At 43.9% G+C, this 18,727-nt stretch overlaps 1 protein-coding gene across 1 annotated transcript in view; it reads right to left on the reverse strand.

The window, feature by feature from the left end:
* Nucleotides 1-18,727, reverse strand: part of LOC121290456 (organic solute transporter subunit alpha-like) — a 40,175-nt gene that overhangs the window by 17,713 nt on the left and 3,735 nt on the right. The window lies entirely within an intron of this gene.

The raw sequence follows: 18,727 nt of genomic DNA on the forward strand, positions 1-18,727 counted from the left end.
CCCAGGTATAAGAGATATCTCCCTACTGAAAGGATTATTTGCATTGAGCAAAACCCTGGTATAAATACTGCAATAGTGGTAGGCAAGAAGTCTGTTATGAAAGAACCATGGGAACAAGAGCTCTCACACTAATGTTTTTCTGACAATTAGCGGGAGAAATTTCATCTCCAGGGTTGCTGCTGTATAGATCTCTTGAATAGAAAGCATGATTATTTTGTAACTGTAAGCACAGGCTGTCTACGCACACTGGAGATCCTTGAACTCCCTACGGATCTGAGAATTTTTTAAGTAGTAGGATGCAATGGTAAACCTCCATATTTCCTCCTTGATGCTGAGGTTCCATGCATCTTCAACTTACACTAATTTTATAGCCAATTGAAAACCCCCCGATGATCAAACAGGTTCAGGAGTGTACGAAAGGTCTGCATGTGCTAAAACCTCCAGATGCCCTATGGCAGGGGTTTGTAAGACTCCCTTCAGTGTTATAAAACTTCCATGGACCCTCTGTAACAATTATTTTATGTTTAAAAGTTAGTTATATAATTAAACATATATATATATATATATAATATATATATTTGCTTTACTTAACATGAACATTTTGCTGGCCTGAGCAACAATTCTGTCAAGACATTGAGGTACTTTCGACAAGCACATGTGCATGTCCTGGTCGATGTTCATCCTAGCTCAGTACTTAGTTTTCACTGGTGTTGTTGCTGAAAATCCAGCTTTACATAAGTAGATTGTACTAAGGGAGGCCACACTCCAGGCATGCAGAGCATAGGAACATAGGAATAGGAGTAGGCCATTCAACCCACTGAGCCTGCTTTTTAAAAATTCATTGATGGAGTGTGGGCGTCGCTGGCTAGGCCAGCATTTATTACCCATCCCTAGTTGTGCCTTCTTGAACCGCTGCAGCCCATGTGGTGTAGGTACACTCACAGTGCTGTTAGGAAGGGAGTTCCAGGATTCTGACCCAGTGACAGTGAAAGAATGGCGATATATTTCCAAGTCATGACGGTGAGCGGCTTGGAGGGGATCTTCCAGGTGGTGATGTTCCCATACATCTGCTGCCCTTATCCTTCTAGGTGGTAGTGATCATGGATTTGGAAGGAGTCTTAGAAGCTGTCTAAGGAGCCTTGGTAAATTCCTGCCGTGCATCTTGTAGATGGTACATACTGTTGCCTCTGTGCATCTATGGTGGAGAGAGTGAATGTTTGTGGAGGGGGTGCCAATCAAGTGGGCTGCTTTGTCCTGGACGAAGTCAAGCTTCTTGAGTGTTGTTGGAGCTGCACTCATCCAGGCAAGTGGAGAGTATTCCATCACACTCCTGACTTGTGCCTTGTAGATGGTAGATAGGCATTGGGGAGTCAGAAGGTAAGTTACTCGCCGCAGGATTCTTAGCCTCTGACCTGCTCTTGTATCTACATGATATATGTGGCTAGTCCAGTTCATTTTCTGGTCAATGATAACCCCCAAGCTGTTGATAGTGGAGGATTCGGTGATGGTAATGCCATTGAATGTCAAGGGGCAATGGTTGGGTTCTCTTTGCCTGGCTCTTGTGTGGCATGAATGTTACTTACCACTTGGCAGCCCAAGCCTGGATATTGTCCTTGCTGCATTTGGACATGGACTGCTTCAGTATCTGAGGAGCCACAAATGGTGCTGAACATTGTGCAATCATCAATGAGCATTCCCATTTCTGACTTTATGATGGAAGGAAGGTCATTGATGAAGCAGCTGAAGATGGTTGGGCCTAGGACACTACCCTGAGGAGCTCCTGCAGTGATGTCCTGGGACTGAGAGCCATTCAATTAACATGGCTGATCATTTACATCAACACCACTTTCCCACGCTGTCTCCACATCCCTTGATGTCATTAGTCTCCATTAATCTATAGATTTCTGCCTTGAACATGCTCAATGACTGATCTTCCACAGCCCTCTGGGGTAGAGAATTCCAAAGATTCACCACCCTCTGAGTGAAGAAATTCTTCTCCTCTCATTCTTAAATGGTCTATCCCTTATTCTGAGATTATGTCCCCTGGTTCTACACTCACCAGCCAGGGTAAACATCCTATCCACATCTACCCTGTCACGCCCTGTAAGAATTTTGTAAGTTTCAATGAGATCACCTCTCATTCTTTGACACTCTAGAGAATACAGGCCCAGTTTCCTCAATCTCTCCTCATAAAACAATGCCGCCATCCCAGGGATTAGTCTGGTGAACCTCCATTGCACTCTCTCTATGGCAAGTATATCCTTCTTTAGATAAAGAGACTAAAACTGTATACAATACATAATTCAAGAAGTAATGCAGATTTCAGTGTTGCATCATAGTCAACATGATCCTACCTCATATAATGTCTGCACACATGCATTGTCTAAAAGGGATCACTAGATGGCATCAGAAATATGAATCTTGCCTAACGTTTTTACTCTTCCAACCAGTTTTAGAGACCAGTGCCTCTAATATTGCTGTTCAATTTAGGACTTCTCAAGCCAGAAGCTCCTATACAACATCTGGCATTGTTTGTGGTTATACCCTGCCTTTACCTGCCTGCATCTATTTTGCATATAAATTTTACATTTAAAGGGGGAGTGTAGTGAGTGAGTGGCATTGTGGTAATGTCATTCAACTAGTAACCCAGAGGCCCAGGAAATCTGCCATGCTTACTGGGTCTGGCCTATATGTAACTTCAGACCCACAGTAATATGGTTGGCTCTAATATGCCCACAGAAATGGCCTAGCAAGCCATTCAGCTTGAGGGCAATTAGAGATGAACAACAAATGCTGGCTTTTCCAATGACGCCCACATCCCATGAAAGAACTTTTAAAAAGTCAACTGTATTTTATGGACGCACCTGAATGCAAACACAAACTCAGAAAAAGCTGCTCATATTAATTATTCATGTGGCAGTGAAAATGTAAACTCAATGATGGAAAGAAACAGAAAAGGGCAATAGTTTAATCTGGAAAAAAGAACAAGTGATTGGATTGAAAAGAAAGGAGCCAGGCTATGAGAAAATAAGAACTGAAACCAATTGACAGATAAAGAGGTGATTTTGTTTGGTTTATTCCCTTTGTTGCATTTTACCACAAAGGTAAATTGAAACAATATTCAGATCCTTAATACAAGAAGAGGTCAGTGGCTATAAAATAATGAAACTTGTGGTCCCGGACAACCGAACACAGATTAAATGTTTGGAAGTGATCATCAGCATTAAAACTGAATTAACGAATGAAAGAGAGGAAAGTGTGCATTTACCTTCCAAGAAAATGGTTGATTAAAAACTGGCACATGTTAAAAACAAGCTCGAGAGAGGATACAACTCATCCAACTTTATTTGTTCTTAAAAGTAGAAGTGATAGTTTTGATATAAAAACAGGAAATTCTGGAAAAACTCAGCAGGTCTGGCAGCATCTGTGGAGAGAGAAACAAGAGTTAATGTGTCAAGTCTAATATGATTCTTCTTCGAAACTGATCAGTTTTGATAAACTTGTAGAAAAGAGTAAATGTAGTGTGTAGGGCAGGGGTAGGAGTAATGGGGAGGTGTTTGCCTATTGAAAACAATCAGAACAGCATTGCTGAGAATACTTCTGGTGAGTGGAGAAAAATCACCAAGGGAAAAACAGCAGTTGGGAAAGATTTTGAAAAAGAACTTTCTGCAGTCAGAGAGAAAGTTGATGAAGTGACCAATTGCACATGGGCAGTAATTTTGTTACACAGCGCTGCCCAGCCTTAATATGAAATTCAGCCAAAGACATATTTAGCTTCATTCCCCTGAAGATCTCTCCTAGTTGTTCTATTGTCAAATATTTTAGCACTTTTGACTACAGCCTTCTCTGCTGCATACTAGTTCTTGCAAGGGCACATGGCCCAACACTTTATATTAACAGTTACGATGCTAAAAGTGCTGATGGGCTGAATTTCATCTCCATAGTGATGCTTCCAGTTTCCTTTGGTGCTACAAAGAGCTAGTGTTGTTTTGATGGGGCATGCTGCACCACCAGCGGCTTCTGGCATGGTGCACCCTGTTGAGAAGGACATAGATGCTGGCATCCCCTGTGTGTATTGGGAGGCTGTAATGGAGGCGATTCGGATGTCACACAGCCCAAACCAGCTGATGTGATGTCAGAGTACCGAATATGGACCACAGAAATTGGCATAAGAGAAAAAGAGAGGTAACCCCAATAATGAAGGATGGGGAAGGCAGCCGAGAGAAAGGATCTTAGCTCAGAAAATCATGAAGAAGAATTAGTTTGGGTGGAGCTAAGAAACAGCAAGGGGCCGAAAACATTGGCAGGAGTTGTTTATAGGTTCCCTAACAGTCGTTGTAGTGCAGGGCAGAGCATAAATCAGGAAATTAGGGACGTATGTAACAATGATAATATGGTAATCAAGGGGGAATTTAATCTACATATAGGGCGGAATCATCCCAGATTCACACTAAGTGCGGTAGCTGGTGGGTAAAATGATGTTTAATCCATGATGGCGGAATTTCATGCTGTATCATCCCGAATCTGCCGCATTATTAATGCAGTCCCGGGAAACACGCCATTTCCATGGCAAGCGAGCTGTCATTCACCTGCCCACCATCACCCCGCCAGGCGCCATATTTAAAGTCCAGTTGCAAGCACACATCCCAGTGCTTCCAGACCACCACTGCTGCACGGAAGACATGGCCCTGAAACTGAAGAAGACTGCAGAACCCAGGTTCAGTGACATGTCCCTCGAGCACCTTCTGGATGCAGTGGAGGCCTGCCGGGATGTCCTCAACCACCTCTCTGGCTGCAAGATGGACAGCAGCAGCACTAACCCGGCTTAGGAGGCAGTGGCAGTGGTGGTCAGCACTAATGCCTTTCAAAAGAGGACAGCCACCCAGTGCTGCAAGAGGATGAATGATCTCCTCCGTTCCGTCAGGGTAAGTCACTCTTCTCGTCATTCTCAACTCACACACTCACAAGCCTATCACACATCCACAGGGCCCTCACTCACTGCCAGTTCAAGGGACATCACTATTCACTCTCTCATACTGACCATCATTGTCCTCATCCCATCGATGGGACCACTCACCACCCACACAGGCCAGGCATACTTATCATCCGGCCCGGCAGGCGTCCTGCTTACACTCTCTCCATCTCTACTCATGCAGGACAAGCTGGCACACAACAACAGGGAGATGTTGCAGGCCGGTGGAGGAATTCTTGAGATCAAGGTCCTCACAGACTTTGAAAACAGAGCCATCCAGCTGGCCAGTGAAGATCTGGACTGGTCCTGTGCTGACGGTGAAGTCAGCAGTGCTCTACCAAGTGAATGCAACATCCATCAGACAACCATGCTGTGAGTGACATGCCCTCTTTCATAGGCCACTGCCATGCACTATTTATTTCCCCTTGCATCCACAGGCACATCTGGGAAACAGCCAAGAGAGTCCATGACCCAGGGCCTCCAACCAAGCACCAAAGGCGCCTCGGAAGAGGAATCTGAAGGCACACTCCTTGAAGTCCTGTCATAGCGTTCACCCACACCCTCCACCAGTGCAGAGACACATACCTGGTGGGACCTAGTTTTAGAGTAGCCCCGGGTTCACAACCTGGTGAGCACATCACACTGTCTGATCCACAGCAGGCAGCAGCAGGGACTTCCCAGGTCCCTAGCACTCGGAGGCCAGAAATTTGCTGAGTCTGAGTCAGATGACGAGCCTCTGGACTCGAACATCATGTCACAGTTGCTGGAGCTGCAGAGGCAAGCTCAGGAACATCAGGAAGGGATGTCCGCTGCACTCCTCAGATTGCAAGACACAATGGAGGAGCTCAGCCACCTTCACTCTGAGATGATAGCACTAGCATGCCAACACACCGAGGTCAACACTGGTAGGGTGGCGGCCGCCATGGAGACCTTGGTCCAGGACATCGCTCCTGCACTGCTGCACGAGCTCAACTTCATCGCTGAGGCCATAGTTGGCCTCCAACAGTATGTATGCGAGAGGGGTGCTGGGCAGCTCAATCTCACTCCAGATACCGCTTCTCCTCAAGGAGTCAGCCAGGGGCCCTGAGGTACCCATGGGGAGGAGGATCAGCAGGTGTGCACTCCAGCACTATCCACCCAGGTGACTCTGGGAGTGTTCTGCCCATCCGAATCCCCTCTTCCTATGACCCCAGCAGCTCCAGCTCCACAGGCCAAGGAGGGTGCCACTGCCATACAGCAGGACCCTGAAAGCAAGCCAGGGCCCTCCAAGTCTCAGACCTACAGGGGACACCTGTCACTGTGGATGTCCGGGAGCACTAAGAAGTAGCAGCAGGCTTAGGAAAGTTAAGAAGATGTAGTTACACAGCCTGGGCACAGGTGTTAATCACTTGTACACACTGTTCACTATTGTCAATAAACTCCCAAGAATGTCTCCCTGCCTATAACTCCTTGTTCTGATGAGCAGTGTTCATGTCATTCAGGTGTGAAACCTTTCTGTACAAGATAAAGGCAGGTTTCTCAGTCCAGGGCCTCTTCCCTGTGCTCTATGCAGCCTCTGGACCAAAGTGATGGTTTGGCTTCATACTCCCTGGAAACGTTACTGATGCCTGCACCTCTTTGGTGCTTGTCATTGCTGCCAGAATTAGTGGGCAGGCATCACAGAGTTCTGTCATTGTCTCTGTGTGCTCTCAGCATCTTTGAGGTGGGGCTGGCCCCATCTCTTCAGCATCTGTGACCACTGATACTGTGCTCCTGAAGAGCACAGGTGCTGAAAGCGGACAAAGCAAGAGATGCTTCTATTTCATGGCTGCATCTCTATGGTATGACCCTGATCACGGAGCGCAAGGAAGCTGCCCTTGGCCAGACAGAAGTCAGACATTTTCAGAGGCTATGTGAAGATTTATGGAGCATCCTCACTGCATGTCGTCATCATCCTCCTACATCTCCATGACAGGAGCAGTCTCACGTTGGGTATTTGCACTGCCATCAGCCAGACTGGAGTCAAACATTCACAGATGTGAAGTGAGGATCTATGGGGACACCTCACTGCATATCGTCATCATCTTCCACAAGTCTAGCAATTATGAGGGCCTCCCGAGTGCTCCTGCCTTGTCTAGCCAGTGCGAGAACCTCATCCCCGGCATCGTCGGCTCCGAGGACCTCCTCATCCTCATCCTCATCGGCATTCTCCTCATCGGAGGAGACGTGCATCTCCTCCTCAGCCATCTTGTCTCCCCATAGGAGTGCCAGGTTGTAAAGGGCGCAGCAGATGACAACGATGTATGATACCCTCTGTGGACTGTATTGCAGGGCTTCACCAGACCAGACCAGGCAGCAGAACGGCATCTTCAGCATCCCGATGGTCTGCTGCAGCATGAGCCTCATTATAGCGTCGCTCTGCTGCAGTCTGAGGCCGCCACTCGGGTGTCATCAGCCATGGTCTCTGGGGGTAGTCCTTATCCCTGAGAAGCCATTCCTACAGCTTCTGTGAACCCTGGAAGATGTTAGGGATCTGTGACTGACTGAGGATGTAGGAGTTGTGCACACTCCCTGCAAACCGTGCGCACACTTGCAGGATGTGTTTCTGGTGCACATGCTAGCTGCACATTCAGCAAATGGAACTCCTTGTGGGTGATAAAGTCCACCCTGTGTTTTAACAGAGATTTGAGTGTCACGTGAGTGCAGTCAATTGCACCCTAAACCTGTGTGAAACCTGTGATTAGGGCGAATCCAATCGCTCTTGCCTCCTGGCTGTCCTGGTCCCAGACAAAATGCACAAGTTGTGAGCCATTGCGAAGGTGGCATCCGTGACCTCATGGATGCATCTGTGGGTGGTGGTTTGTTATATCCCACAGAGGTTACCTGTGGAGCCGTGAAAGGAGCTACTGGCATTGAAATTGAGCCCCCCGGTCACTTTCACAGCCACTGGCAGTGGATGCCCTCCATGTCCCCTAGGCGCCAAATCCTGCAGTAGCTGGCAGATATGACCAACCAATTCCCTAGGTATGCAAGTCAGAATTTTCCAGCCCTGTTGGCATCAGCATCCTGGCAGCCGGGGGTGAACAATATGGCGATAAGGCCAAAAATTGGTTTCACACCGTCATGAAACCAGTTTGCAATCGTCTGTCACGCCCGTCAATGATGGGCCGTGTTTCCCACCGCTGCACATTGGGAACCTAATTTCAATACTTTAGCATCCCGTTATAAGCCTTGCTTGCCGGAATCATCCTCCCACACTGGATCATCCAGGCACATCGGCGTGTATTTCACAACGGTACATAGGCGACATGTATCTGGCAAGTTGCACTTCGCTCGGGACTTCGAGGTTTGTTTGCCTACCTTGCTTCAAGCAGCATTCGCAGTCATCAGCACCAGGCTTCGCAGGCAGCACCATATCACTTATAGGGGGGCTCACAGGCAGCTATAAGATGGGGGTGGCTTTTCTATGGCTGAAGGGCTACGGCTTGTTTGGACACATGGGGTATCCCAGAGTGTGTGTGGGGGCACATGTTAATTTGTGCAAGTAGCCTGAAGGTGGTGAGGGCTGAGGAGGCAGTCTCCAGAGGAGATGAGGCTAGATGGTGATATGAGGTTATGTGCGAGACAGTGAGTGATGATGTCCCTTGAGCTGGCAGTGAGTGACATGCCAGTGGACATGTGATGGCTCTGTGAGTGTGTCAGTTTAGAGTGATGGGATGGTTGACTTACCTGACAGCATGGCTAAGATCACTCATCCTTTTTCTGCACTGGATGGTCGACCTCTTGTGGGCAGAGTTGGCACTGCCCACCTCTGCCACCGCCTCCCAAGCCGGAGTGCTGAGACTGATGGGCCTCCTGCAGATTGGGAGTAAGAGGACATCGTGACGGGCCTCCATGGTTTCCAGAAGGCAACCAGGATGTGTCACTGAATCAGGGGCTGCACTCTTCTTGGTTTTTGGGGCCTTGTCTTCACCTGAGCAGTTATGGGCTGCAAGCATTGAGAAGAAAGTGCATGGCTGCAATTTAAATATGGCGCTTGGCATGAGGAAGCAGCGAGGTAACAGTGTGGTGGGACAATCGGAGGCTACACACCAGCAAGACGGCATGTTTCTTGTGGCTGCATAATTAATGAGGCAGGAAGGGGACAAAACAGTGCAAAAACCTGCCACTGCGGCTGACAATGAAACATCTTTTTTTCATGCCCACTACTGCACTTAGTGCAAATCTGGGACCATTCTGTCCATTGTATTCTAATATTTTATATTGAGTTTGAAAGTGATTTAGTTAAGTCCAAACCTTGGACCTTGAATACAAACATAGCAAACTACATAGGTACAAGAGCTGAATTAGTTAATTAAGATTGGTAGATGAAAATATATGAGGATAGACAAGCAAAGGCTAGCATTTAAAGAATTAATACATAATTTGCAACAAATATGCATTTTTTAAAGGGGCAAATGCCCCAAAGAAAATGTGGTCCAACCATTGTTAACAAAAGAATTGGTATTATCAGCAAAAAAGGAAGAGCCTTATAACATTGCCAAAAAGGTTAGTATCCCTGAGGAATGGGAAGATTTTGGAATCCAACAAAGGAGAACCAAGAAATTGATAAGGAAAGATAAAAAAGAATATGAGAGTAGACCAGCAAGATCATAAAAAGATTGCAAACGGCAGCTGGAGTCACTGTTGTGCATCCGCGAGGCAGAAGACTAGGTGGATGTCACGTGTAGGGAAGTGGTTTCACCGCAGGTCAGAAGCGTACAGCCAGAGATGGAATGGGTGACCGCCAGGCAGTCTAAGAGAACCAGGCAGGTAGTGTAGGAGTCCCCTGAATCTATCCTGCTTGCTAATCGGTTTTCCATTTTGGATGCTGATGGTTCCTCGCGGGAGTGCAGCCAGAGCCAAGCCTGTGGCATCACGGGTGGCTTTGCTGCACACTGGGGGAGGAAGAAGAATGGAAGGGCAATAGAGCTAGGGGATTCCATAGTCAGGGGATCAGACAGGAGTTTCTGCAGCAGTAGACATGACTCCAGGATGGTGTGTTACCTCCCTGGTGCCAGGATCAAGGAGCAGCTGCAGGGCATCCTTCGTGGGGAGGGGCATCAGCCAGAAGTCATGGTCCACATTGGTACCACTGACATAGGTGGGAAGAGGGATGAGGTCCTGAAAGCAAATTTCAGGGAGCTGGAAGGAAATTAAAAAGTAGGACCTCAAGAGCAGTAAACTCAAGGTTAGTCCCCGTGCCACATGCTAGTAAGCATAGGAATAAGAGGATAGATCGATTAAATATGTGGCTGAAGAAAAGTGTGGGGGGTGGCCTCAGATTTCTGAGGCACTGGGACTGGTTCTGGGGCAGGTGGGACCTGTACAATCTGGACGGGTTACATCTAAACAGGACTGGGACCGATATACTCGCAGGGAGATGTTGGGGTGTTGGGGTGGGTTTAAAGTAGCTCGTCAGGGGGGTGGGAACCTGAGGTGTGGCCCAAACTGGAAGAAAGGATAATTGGTAACAGGAAGTAGCAATGAGACAGAAGGCAGGAGGAACAAAGCAGTGCATTGAGTATGCTTCAAATGCGGAATTATGACAAAAAGACAACGTTAAGGGCACTCTACCTGAATGTGCGCAGCATTCACAATAAGATAGATGATCTAAAGGTACAAATAGAGGTAAATGGGTATGATATAATTGCTATTACGGAAACATGGCTGCATGGTGACCAAGTTTGGAAACTGAATAATCAAGGATATTTGATGTTTAGGAAGGATAGACAAGAAGGTAAAGGAGCTGGGGTTGCGGTGATAATAAGGGATGGGTTCAGTGCATTAGTAAGGGAGGACCTCAGGTCGGAAGAACAATGTGTGGAATCTGTTTCAGTGCAGCTGAGAAACAGCAAAGGGCAGCAGACATTGGTTAGAGTTGTTTTTAGGCCACCAAATAGTAATGGTAATGTGGGGCATGGTATTAATCAGGAAATGAGAGAAGCATGTAGCATGGGCAATACAGTAATCATGGGTGACTTAAATCTGCATGTAGACTGGGTAAACCAATTGAGCACCAGTGCTGTGGAAGACAAGTTTCTGGAGTGCGTTGGCGATGGTCTTCTAGAGCAGTATGTTGAGGAGCTGACTAGTGGATAGGCTATTTTAGATCTAGTATTATGTAACTAAAAAGGGCTAATTAATAATCTTGTTGTAAAAGAACTATTAGGAATGAGTGACCACAATATGGTAGAATTTTGCATTATGTTTGAAAGCGAGACAGTTCATTCTGAAGCAAGGGTGTTAAAGTTGAATAAAGGAAATTATAAAGGCATGAGGGACAAATTGGCTGAGGTGGATCGGGGAAAATACAATAAAAGGTGTTAGGGGGAATTAAATTTATTGAAAGAAGAATATAGTAAGAACTCATTGGAAATACCTGAAATCTCCAGGCAGACATGGCTGCTAAGCAAATTAACAGTTGAAGATTGCCAGATGAAACTTGCACAGCCTTGAGAGTCAGTCTGGAGACAAAAAGCATGACATCAAAAATAGATTAAGTATGCTCTTTGACAGATAGGGAAGGGGCAGATTGTTTTAGCTTAGATATGGGAAGATGAACAATGGACAAAGAGGGGGCTTTGATGAAGCACAAGTAGCCTTGAGTTGCAAGAATCAAGGTCCATGTATACATGCCTTAATTCTGATTGGATAGCATAATTATGTATATATGCTTTAGAACAATTGGGTAGCAAAATCATAAGTTTATATACTCAATAGGATAGAGATAGTATGGAACTGGTGTGTTGGTTGCCGATTGGATGTATTCAAATGTACTCAAATGTATTATGATAAGAAAATAGTACAAAAATAATGGAATGTAATTGATCAGGGAGCTGGGTCACCATTTTACGGAATGGTAGCAGCTCCCTTGCATATGCTCGAATAAACCAGTTCAAAAGAAGCCCAAGGCCCGTAGTCACTGCGGAATCAGAGAGCGTAACAGCTCCCCTTCAAAAGGTACGACTGTACATAGGCAATGACTAGTCTTCAAAGAACCATTACATAGATTACAGCACCTATACATTCCTTCAAGGTACAAAAACCCAAAAATATTCAGTCAACTGTGGCTGACAAAGGAAGTTAAGGATTGTATAAGATTAAAAGAAAAGGCTTATAAATGTCAATAAGATATAATAATGTCTATAATGTTATTGGAAATTATTTTAAAATAGAGTTTAGAGGTGTCTGTGTCTATATGTGTGTATGTGTGTGTGTATCTTGATTGGATTAAAGCCAGCTGATCTAGAGGCTTTGCTGTATAGAAGAGAAGTTGGTTTGAAATGTTAATTAGATAAACATGGAGAAGTTTAGAAACATAGGTGTCAAGGAGGAAATTTGCATTTTTAAATCAACCATTCAAAAGAATTTGTGAAATATTACACCTAACCAGCAGAGGGCAAACAATGTGTTTACTTTTTCCAAAGCTTACTAATGAAATTGGCAGTATGAAAGGGTTTTATTGTTAGAAGAGTTCAAAAAACCTAGTGATACAATGAGAATGTGTATTCAAAGAGGAAAATATGTATAAAGGAAGAGAAGGCTGTTGATAAAAAGCAGAGGGATTCTAAAATCTAAAGCCTTCAGCCTGTAAGCCTTAAGCCACTGTCTGCAATGACCCAGGGCTGAAAGAAACTCATTTTTAATGCAACAGTCCAGATTGTGTTTTGCCGGGGATCTGCTTAAATCTATGGGGAGAATTTTCTCCCCATCGGGGTGGTTGGACAGGAGCAGGCATAGGTGCATAGCTGATCGCTGCCTGCGATTGACTGCACGCCACCATTTAATGTGGACAGGCCAATTAAGGCCCGCCCAGTGAGAAGCGCACCCAGAAGCACTGAGCACTCCCTGTGCGGATGGGGGGAGTAGGCTGAGTCGGGGCCTACACTCTTACGCTCAATCTAGCAGAAAACATAAAAACGGATGGTAAAAGCTTCTATAGGTGTGTAAAAAGGAAATGTTTGGCTAAGACAAATGTGGGTCCATTACAGGCAGAGTCAGGAGAATTCATAATGGGGAATAGGGAAATGGCAGAGAAGCTAAATGATTATTTTGTGTCTGTTTTCACTGAGGAAGATACAGGAAATCTCCCAGATTTAGAGATCCAAGGGACTAGCGAGAATGAGGAGCTGAAGGAAATTAGTAAACGTGAGAGAAATTAGCGGACTGAAAGTTGATAAATCCTTGGCACCTGATATTCTGTATCCCAGAGTGTTGAAAGAGGTTGCTATAGAGATGGTGGATTCAGTGGTGATGATTTTCCAAAATTCTATAGATTCTGGAATGGTTCCTGAAGATTAGAAGGCAACAAATGTCACCCCGCTATTTAAGAAGGGAGGGAGGGAGAAAACAGGGAACTACAGATCTGTTAGCCTTATATCAGTAGTAGGGAAAATGCTTGAATCTATTATTAAGGATGTGATAATGGATACTTGGATAATCATGATCTGATTGGGTATAGTCAGCATGCATTTGCAAATTGGAAATCATGTTTGACGAACTTGTTGGAGTTTTTTGAAGATGTTACTAACAAAATTGATAAAGGAGAGTTGATGGATGATGTATACTTGGATTTTCAGAAGGCTTTTAATAAAGTCCTCCACAAGAAGTTGATTAGCAAAATAAAAGCACATGGGATAGGAGGCAATATACTGGCATGGATTAACTAGGTTGTTCTCGTGTTGGCAGGCTGTGACTAGTGGGGTACCACAAGGTTCAGTACTTGGGCCCCAGCTGTTCATAATATATATCAGTGATTTGGATGTGGGGACTAAGTATAATATTTCCAAGTTCGCAGATGATACAAACCTAGGCAGGAATGTGTGTTGTGAGGCAGGTGTAAAGTGGCTACAAGAAGATTTGGACAGTGGGCAAGAAGGAACATGGCAGATAGAACATAATGTGGAAAAATGTGAGGTTATCTACTTTGGTAGAAGGAACAGATGTGCAGAATATTTCCTAAATGGCAAAAGATTAGAAAGTGTAAATGTACAAAGGGACCTGGGTGTCCTTGTCTGTGAGTTACTGAAAGCTAACATGCAGGTGTAGCAGGCAATTAGGAAGGCTAATGGAATGTTAGCCTTTATCACAAGATGATTTGAGTGCAGGAGTAGTGAAGTCTTGCTTCAAATGTATAGAAGCGTGGTTAGACTGCACATGGAGTAGTGTGCAGTTTTGGTCCCCTTACCTCGGAAAGGACATTATTGCCATAGGGGGAGTGTAATAAAGGCTCACCAGTCTTGTTCAGGGGATGGTGGGACTGTCTTATGAAGAGAGATTAGGGAAACTGGGCCTGTATTCTTTACAGTTTCAAAGAATGAGTGGCGATCTCATTGAAACCGAAACAAAATACTTAAAGGAATAGACAGGGTAGATGCAGATAAGATGTTTCCCCTAGTTGGAGAGTCTAGAACCGGGGACACAATTTCAGGACAAGGAGGAAGCCACTTAGGACCAAAATGAGGAGAAATTTCTTTACTTAGAGGGTTGTGAATCTTTGGAATTCTCTACCCAAGAGGGCCGTGGAAGCTGACTCATTGAGTATGTTTAGGGTAGAGATTGATAGGTTTCTGATTAAGAATAATGTAAAGGGTTATGGGGATAGTATGGGTAAAAGGCATTGAAGTGTTTGATCAGCCATAATCATATTGAATGGCAGAGCAGGCTAGATGGATTGAATGATCTTCTCCTGTTCCTATGTTCCTGTGTGCCTGTAGCTATGTAAATAGAAAGATATTAATTAGAGTAACGTGGCTCTATTAGAGGCAGAGATAGGTGAAATTGTAGTGGGAATGAGGAAATGGGAAACAGCAGAAGACAAAAAAATTATGGAAATAATGGGGAACAAAGAGTCTAGTGAGAATGAGGAATTTAAAGAAATCAACATCAGAGATAATACAGGAGGAATTAATGGGATTAAGTGGCAACAAGTCCACTGGACCTGATGACCTGCATCTTAGGGTTTGAAAAGAGGTAGCTGCAGAGCAATGGATGCTTTGGTTCATTCCGGAATTTGTTAGATTCCAGAAAAGTTCCAAAGTTTTAAAATGTGGCAAACATAACCTTGATATTTAAGAAAGGAGAAAGAGAGAAAACAGGGAATTATAGGCCAGTTACCCTGACATCAGTAGTAGTCAAAATGCTAAAATCTATTATTAAAAATGTGGTAATGGTGCACTTAAAAATCCATGATTAAGCAGAGTCATTATGGATTTATAAAAGGGAAATCATGTTTGACAAATCGGTTAGCATTGTTTGAGAATAATTAGTGGGATGGATAATGGGGGAACCAGTGGGTGGAGTGTATTTGGATTTTCCAAAAAGCATTCAATAAAGTGGCACACAAGAGATTATTACACAAAATTATGACTCATAGGGTTTGGAATACCGTATATGTACATATAAAAGTCAAGTTTTTAAGACTAAATTTTTAGTCAAAAAGCAAAGGGCCAACTTTTACAAGAGCAACATTTTGGAGAGGTTGAAATCCACGCTTTCCCACTGCCTCAATGTTGCAGAATTGCCAGGTTGGAGACAGTTCCCACCATCCCTGTCCCCAAAAGTAGCGCAAAAGGAGCCAAAAATGCTTTTATTATTGAATTTTTCTTTATGAATAAATAATAACCTCCATGGAGACAGACTTTAATATCTGTACACTAAATTCAACAAATTTATCAAATTCATCAAAAACAAAAGCCATTTACACAAATTTATATAATTTCACTTGTTTCTTTCACGTTCAGAAAGAAATACTACTAAACAGCAGAACATGCACTGAGCGTTTATTAAAAACCATAAAAATCACCCTCCTCCTTGTCTTCAGAACCAAATAATGCATCCCAGTCTGCTTCTTGAATGGCATCATCATATGGATCATCAACTTCAGCTTTATCAGTGTTGCATTGTGTTGTGAGTGCCTGCATGCCATTGTAATGTAAAGGTGTTCAACAGAGCAAGGGTCAACCTGGGACTGGAGAATAGCACTGCCCACAGTATGATGTATAGAGTCACATGGTAACAGTATAGAGAGAACACTCTAGAAGCAGCCTACCTGCATGGCACCAGCACCATGCATGACATTAACTGGGGTCTGTACATTGTTAAAGATTAACAATAAATGGTTCATGTTTAAACATATAAGTCTCAAGGTCCCATCATCAAGACATCAAACGAACCCATAACTTAACAATCAGCAATCACATCACCATTGGCCATATCATTCCACAAACAATCATCTTCTGTGCCATCAAGTGCATTGGATTTCTTGAATGATTTGACAACAATCTCCATTTCAATTTCATACCAACTTCTACAACCCATTCACACAAGATTGCTAATGTTGAAGCCCAATTGCTGCTTCCCTTAGTGAATGTCTTCTCTCCTCTGGTCATCCAGTTATTTCACTTTTTCTCATGCTACCCTTGCAGGGCTTGTTTAGGCATACATCCAATGGTTGAACAAGGCTGGTTAGACCTCCGGGAATTACTGCAATATCACTGTTTTGCAGCCTAACTACAGCAACAACATCATCGACACGGTGTGATCTAGACCTATCCCATATTAAATGACACTTTTTCTTTACATAATCCTCTTGATTGGAAACTCCAAACTTTCCTCAGCCAAATTTTCAAGCCACCTTCATCCATTCATCCTTTATCATGAATGTGAATGACTATTGCTTTTGGGAATTGCTGTTTTGGGAATATTTTTCTCTTGACCATCACCATTGGCTTAAGCTTAGTCTAATCGGACATACTTGACAACACAACTGTGAATCTTCGCTTTTCATAGCTAGTAGTCTTCACTAACACTGTTTTCTCTCCAACTTTGCCCACTGTTTGTCAAAATTCATGAGAGTCTCATCCATGTTCCCAACACAGGCCAATCTGTATCCATTTTTTTGTTGACGTTTGATTTTAACCGCTGATATATGATAAACTGTCATCAAGATCTGCTGGGAGACACGTGAAATCTTGGTCTTCTGTCACAGTACAAAATTGCTTCTCTTCATAAACCTGGTACACCATCCAGGGGTAGCTTTAAAATCTGCAATGCCTAATTTTCCTGTTGGTTTCAGGGCGAAGATTCAAATAGATCCATGAGGAACAGAACCCATTCTGGTGATTTTATTGACGTATCTTTGGAAGAAGTTTGTCTTCCAACTATGGACACATGCTAGGCTTTCCTCTGTTTGCACATTTATCCTTAGGCATCTGCCTAAACTATGTAGACAGCTTCCTCCGATATCTTGAATTCTCTAGCTGCTGCACAATTATTTGTCTGCTCTGCAATGTCGTCTTTGAATTTGAACTGGGCTGTGTATCTGCCGTTCCTTCTTGATACCATGTCGCCATATTAGAGGGCGGGATTGACAGGAGCACAGCACACACCGGTGTGGTGGTAACCTTGACAGCATGTGTTGATGCGCACAGACACAAGGAGCTGAACAGCCAACTTAAATGCAGTGCTATTCTATGGTTCTATCAAATAGGTTTGCACCAATGTGAGTGTGACTTCAGCGCAAGCGGATGCTAAGTACAGAGATTTTGGTTTTTTTGCTAAAAGTTGGGAGTCAACTTACACATGAGGCATATGAAAAATGAATGACCTTTTGGCTAAAAGTAGGGGGATCAATTTTTATCTGAGATAGACCATTACTCAAGTATATACTATAATATATTAGCATGGATTCAGATTGGTTATTAGACAGAAAACAGACAGTAAGAATTAACAGGACCTGTTCAGGTTGGCAGGCTGTAACTAGTGGAATGCCTAAAGGATCTGTACTTGGGCTTCAGCTATTTACAATTTATATTAATGACTTGGAGGAGGGGGATAAGTGTAACATATCCAAATTTGCGGAAAAACAAAGTTAGCTGAGAAAGTGAGCAAATATAGACAGATTAAGTGAGTGGCCAAAAATATGGGGTACAATGTGGTGAAGTGTGAAGTTATCCATTTTGGTAGGAAAAATATAAAAAACAGAATATTTTTTGAATGGTCAGACTCTGGGAAATGTTTGCGTTCAGAGCATCCTGGGTATCCTTGTGCATGAATCGCAGAAAGTTAAAACGCAGTACAGCAAGCAATTAGGAATACAGATAGCATGTTAGCTTTTGTTACAAAGGGAATGGAGTATAAGAGTAAAGAAGTCTTACTACAACTGCACAGGCTACTCCTGGAGCACTGTCTGCAGTTTTAGTCTCCTTGCCTAAGGAAGGCCTTTCTTCCTCTTGAGGGAGTGCAAAGAAGGTTCATCAGACTGGTTCCTGGGATGAGGAGATTGTCCCATTTGGAGAAACTAAACAGACCAGGTCCATTTCCCTGGAATTTAGAAGAATGAGAGGAAATCTAATTGAATGATATGAAATTCTTCAAGGGCTTGACAGTGTGAGTGCTAAGAAGCAATGTTTTACATTAAATAATGGAATATATTACATTACTAAATTGGCAACTAATTAATTAACTGATCAAATAAATAAATAAATAAAGTTAGTCGGGCATAGCAGGGCAAGAGGTGTGCTGTAACTGCAACATGTAGGTGTTAATGCAGAGCACTGCAATCCAGGATAACCATATCTGCAGTAAGTGTCTGCAGCTTGAGCAACTTCAAATGAGTTGCTGAGTTGGAGTCCTATTGATAGACATTGCGGGGCATTGGGGAGGGGGGGAATTACCTGGGCACTTGTCCTGGGAGGCAGTCACATTCCTTAGGTTAAGTAGAACTTTATTATT

The sequence above is a fragment of the Carcharodon carcharias genome, chromosome 18, assembly GCF_017639515.1.
Source record: "Carcharodon carcharias isolate sCarCar2 chromosome 18, sCarCar2.pri, whole genome shotgun sequence".
Lineage (NCBI taxonomy): Eukaryota > Metazoa > Chordata > Chondrichthyes > Lamniformes > Lamnidae > Carcharodon > Carcharodon carcharias.